The sequence below is a fragment of the Phodopus roborovskii genome, unplaced genomic scaffold, assembly GCF_943737965.1.
Source record: "Phodopus roborovskii unplaced genomic scaffold, PHOROB, whole genome shotgun sequence".
NCBI lineage: Eukaryota > Metazoa > Chordata > Mammalia > Rodentia > Cricetidae > Phodopus > Phodopus roborovskii.
The window spans coordinates 32151211-32157029 of NW_026125052.1; positions in this window are offsets into that span (position 1 = coordinate 32151211).

The following is a 5819-nucleotide window of genomic DNA, read 5'->3' on the forward strand; positions in this document are numbered from 1 at the left end:
TTGCCCGGGTGCCTGTCAGTCTTTCTGAGCCACATTAGTGAAACGGTTGGGGAGGGCCGCAAATGCCAGCTCCCGCGAGGGGCAGCTGGCCCTCTGTGGTTGACTCTGGGCAGGGGGTGGCATTGGGCTCGCTCCGGCTCACAGGCCTCTGACAGTGGCTGTGGACCTCAGGGACTCCTGAACCTGCAGGTTTCTCTTTCTCTATAAGAAATAAGGTCCCAGTATATCCCAGCACCCCTCAGCTCTCCCCGACTCCCCAGGGCTACTCTGGAACCCTGGGTAGGTTCTCGTCCTGCCTGTTGTGGGATCTGTTCCCTGTCCCTCCTTCCAGATGGATCTGCTGTGGAAGGCAGCAGGCCTTTGATTTGGGTTCCACCAAGGTGCCCCTCACTAGCCCGTGTCCCGTCTGGGTGCTTGATGTGTTAACCCACAGAAGCTCATGGATCTGACAGGGCCACCTAACCTGACACAGCCCTAGCCAGCCTAAGGCAACGTGAAAGGGATTTCCTTTGGGTCCCAGAGCTGATAAAAGCTAGAGTATACCCTACCTACGCCTGGGTCAGTCCTGAAGTGGTACAAGAAAAAAATAGGACATTTACATCCCACCACCAGGCTCAGACTCAGGGATGGCTTCAGGACTGATTCTCAGATCTCAGAGAACCTGTGACCTCTCCCCAGCTCAGCCAGGATTGATGCCCAGGACCTGGGGACTAGATATCTTTTTTTTTTTTTTTTTTTTTTTTTCCTTTTTCTTTTTTGTCCCAACCAGGCCTTGCTTGGTGCTGTCTGCTAGCCCTCGGTTAGGACCCTTCTCTCCTGGTGTCTGACCATTGGGGCCCAGCGTTTGCACATGCCACCTCTGAAGGGGCCTCTGCTGATCAGAGTCTTCAAGTCACTTTCCCTGAGTGCCTGCAGCAGAGCCCTGTTGCCACCAGGGCTCTGCCCTGCTCTGTCCAGAAAACATTAAACTTGCCACGGCGGTCTTCAGCAAGCTGGCCTTTGTCTGCTGTTAGACAGCTTTCCTCTTTCCCTGGTACCCACCTTCTGCCTATTAGCAGCTGATTGTGTCTTCAGCTTTGTACTCAGGGCTCAAATCACCACGTCCCTACCAAGGAGACATGGATGCCCCCTGGTTCTGCAGAGCTGAACACTGGAGCTGTCCGGTGTGTGGACAGGGCTGGAGACTCATGTGTAGTGGTGGCCCCACGTTTGTTCTTCTGTGCTAGGGTGTGGGGCCTTGGGACTAGCAGAACAGGTAACCCCCTGGCCTGGACTGCAGCCTGGATGTCTGTATGGCTGTCCTGGGGCTATTGTCGCAGAGGCCCAGAAACCAGGTGGTTTCAAACAAACAAGTCTCTTCTCATAGCTATGGAGGTCAGAGTTCAAAAATTCAGGTGTGAACGAGGTGTTGCCCCTAGCAAGGGTTGGGGAAGGGCACTTCCTGCCACCTTTATTTGCAGGCATTCCTTGCCTGGAGGGAGGGACCATATGATTCTCAACACTTGTCTTCCTTTCAGGGACACTTGGGGCTGTATTTGGGGTCTCCCCTGAATTCTGGACTCACTACCCAGATTAAACTTAAAGACGCCTGCTAAAGGGATTTGTGAATGAACACACTGATGGGTATTGGAGGCCAGGGTGTGTGTGTCTCTTTGGGGGGAATCCCAGTGAAACTCATGACAACGCATGTGTCTGGACACTGTTAACAGCCCCTCTGTGCCCCGCACCCGGTAGTGAAGGGAAGCACTTCTTTTCACTGCTGGCCAACAAGGTCTGCAGCCAGCCCCCCTCTCTACCTACCAGCAGCTGGCTTGGAGGCTGGAATCAGCAGCTTGGCAAACAGCCTTTGCCTGGTGCTGGCAACCGATGTGGCCATGCTCAGCCTTGGAATGAGGCCAAAATGAGCAGGTGGACAAGGGCTCTTTTGAAAGGAAAGCTCCCTTCTCCACAGCGTGGAGGCTGCTGGGCAGAGAGGGGACCTACAGGTGCCTGGAAGCGGGGCCTGGAAGGAATGTGTTAGCCTCATTCAAGGGCCCCTGGCTGCCTGCTCTGCTGTCCTGAGGCCTGGGTGTACTCCATCCACAGCTGGCCCAATCACCAGGGGGAAGGAGGCAGCATTTGATCTGGTGCCCACCTGATGCCTCCCTCCTACCCAGCCCCCTTTTCTTTTTAGGGAAGGGTCTCATATAGGCCAGGCTGATTGTGAGCTCACTGCATATGAATAAGCCTGACCCTGAATCCCTGATACTCCCAACTCCACTTCCTGAATGCCAGGATTACAGGTGTGCCCAACATGCCTGACCTTTTAAAATGTTAACACATATTAATTATATATAATAAAGAGTTTCCTTATGACATTTGCATACATGTGCACAGTGTATTTCTGTCATATCCAGTCCCCATAATCTTCCTGTTCCTCTTTTACTTGGACTGATTTTATCCTCTTCCTATCTAGTCTTCTTTCTGTGTGTGTGTGTGTGTGTATATGTGTATGTGTGTATGTATGTGTGTATGTGTGCATCTGTGTGTCTGTGTGTATATGTGTGTGTATGTATGTGTGAGTGTATATGTGTGTGAATGTGTGTGTATGTGTTTATGTGTATGTCTGTGTGTGTATGTGTGTATGTATGTATATGTGTGTATGTGTATAAATGTGTATGTGTATGTGTGTATGTGTGCATCTGTGTGTGTCTGTGTGTATATGTGTGTATGTATGTGTGAGTGTATATGTGTGTGAATGTGTGTGTGTGTTTATGTGTATGTCTGTATGTATGTATGTATATGTGTGTATGTGTATAAATGTGTATGTTTGTGTGTGTATGTATGTATATGTGTGCATCTGTGTGTGTCTGTGTGTATATGTGTGTGTATGTATGTGTGAGTGTATATGTGTGTGAATGTGTGTGTGTGTGTGTGTGTGTGTGTGTGTGTCTCCAAAGGAGTCGCAGTAGGGTTGTTCATAGGAGCATGGGCACTTTACCAGTGAAGAACATACCCCTTTCTCCCAGGCAACTGGGTATAAATCCTCAGAGAAGGGTGTGGCTGTGAGAGCCCTTCCCAGTTCCACAACTGAGTGCTCGTGCAGCAATCACAGCTGCCATGCCCTCCAGAGTGCAGCAGCCATGCATTCCCAGAAGTCAGTGTTCTTGCTTTTGCTATTTATTTATTCATTCATTTATTTATTGGCTGTATTTCTTACTGTAGCCTAGGCTAGTCTCAAACCTCTAACTTGTGGCAGTCAGTCCTCTGGCTTCAGCTTCCTGAATGCTAAGAATACAGGCATGTGCTGTTCCCTGGTGTTCTGGCATCCCTCTTTTGGTTTTATTTTTATGTGTCTTGCCTACATGCACATAAACCCACCACATGTGTGAGTGTCTTCAAAGGCCAGGAGAGGGTTGCAGAGGCCCTGGAACTGGAGTCACAGATGGTTGTGAGCTGCCGGCCAGCCTGTGGTTTCTGGGAACTGACCCTGGGTCCTCTGCAAGAGCAGTACGCATTTTATGAAATTGATCCAATATCTCCAGAGGCTGGGCTGCTGGGAGAAGGAGAGCTAACGCATCTGAGGCTGTTTTTTTTTTTTTTTTTTGATTTTGTTTGTTTTGATGAAAACATCATAACGTTGGTGATCCTGGTCACACAATACCATGACTGCTAGGAACCTTGGAACCACACACTTTGCATCGCTGGGTTGTATAACAGAATGGTCACATACACACAACACATGAACATATCCATGCGCACACATGCACCCACATATGAACTTACTGCCACACATACCCACTTTCCCACACATGATCGGTTCTCCATTCCTGTCAGTTGAGGGCTGGAGAGTCCTGGTCCTTCTGAGTCATGATCCCCAGCAACAGTCTCTCATGACTTGGCTAAGGTGGAGTCAGAGTCAGGAGCCATGAGGTAGGACAGGAGCATGGGGTTAGCCCCTCCAAGAACATTACTGAACAAGCAGTTTTAACATCTAAAGTGTGAGATCACTCACTTTTGAGAGGCTGATTCAGGGGCCAGGGGAACATTCCAGAGGGACAAGTAATGGAGGACTGTGCCTTTCTCTCTCAAATCCCTGCCCTGGGTAGGGATCAGAACGTCAGGGTGACCTCAAGAGGCCACAGTGTCTGTCTAGCTCTTCCCAGCACAGGATGGAGTCCAGCCCATTTCTCCTGGAACAGACAGCCGGTGTAGACGAGGAGGCTACATGTCAGAGACTCCTACAAACGGGACTCAAGCCCATGGGCTCAAGGGAACCTGGAGTACTTCCTGCCCCGCCAGAGAAGATGTCCTTCTGACTGCTGGACGGACGGACATGCTGCTACGCTAACCCCCGCAGGCTGGAAGGCCTGCTTGCTGAGGACAGGCAAATGAATGCACACATGCCACAAGGCAGGGAGAGGACACAGGGTTGTCACCAACAAAATTTAAATAATACAAGAAGATAAGATTGAGAACTGTGGCAAAATAACAATGATAAGGAACCACACAGGAAATGCCAGAAGTGGGAAACTAAAGGATGAAGCCAAGACCCTATGGATGAATTTAATCCTATATTTCTGTCAAAGCTGAAGGGAAAATCAGCAAACGAGAAGGTGAGTCAGAAGAAAATGCCCAGGAGCAAGCATGGAAACGGCGAAGGTGGCGGAATGAGAGGACAGGAAGCCGCAGGAAACCAAGCCTGGCGCTCGAGGTGTCTGTCGGCAGTAAGAGGTGTCATGAGCTTAGAGACGGTCAGGACCACGGAGCAGGTATTAACCGGGATGTGTTAACAGACGTTTGTCTTGTGTGGCAGCGAGACAGGTGGACGAACCAGCTCCCTGAAGCCGGAGGTGGGACTTCACATGCTGGTCGGTTGAATTTTGACCATCAAGATGTTCTCAGGAGATGATCAAAGCACTCTTGAGACGATCAAAGCACTCTTGGGTGGGTGCATTTGGGAGAACTGTCGCTCGTCAGGCTCTGACAATTAGTGCAATCCACTGATGGATTCCTAATTGGAATAGTGTGGGGAGAAAGCAGCTCACAGGACTGGTGTCCTTGGGGTTTTATCTTGTCATGGTGCCTTCCTGTTACTGTGCATCTTCTCCTCCAGGATGTGAGCGGTTCTGCTTGGAAACCAGGAACCCGGATAAATCTGTCCTTATTCACATCTTCCAGCCAGGCTGTCACAGCAACTGTCTAACACGGGTGTTAAGCTGGACATAGGTGAAGCATGACAAGAACACACTGGCCTTTCTCTAGACCATTAACATGTCCAGTGACAGTCAAACACCAGACTGGGCATCATCGGCTGGCACACTGCCCTCGCTGACTCTCAGGATTTGGTGTGTCCTATAGGGCAGGGATGACTCCAGGGTACCCGGACAGCAGAACAGCAGTTACGATGAAGATAGCAGGAATTATGTCAGGCTGTGCAAACACTAGCTAAACTAAAGGGGTCACAAAGCAAAACCCAGAGTCACAGAATCTGAGAAAAGTACATGCATGCGTGCATGCATGAGAGAGAGAGAGAGACAGAGAGAGAGAGAGACAGAGAGAGAGAGAGAGAGTTGGGGGTGGGGTTTGATGGTGGTGGAAGCTGATAGGAGTGAGTGGGTGGAGAGATAAACTAGAAGTAACTGAAGCTGTCAAATAACAATCTCTTGAAAAAGTTTAGAGCAACTTCTAAAGATCCTCTGCTCTCCACAAGCACACACACACACACACACACACACACACACACACACATGCACACACACTTGTGGGAGCACAGACAGGAAGGGGAGGGAGGAGGAGGGAAGTAGGAAGGAAGGGAGGAAAAGCAAGAGAGGAAGGAC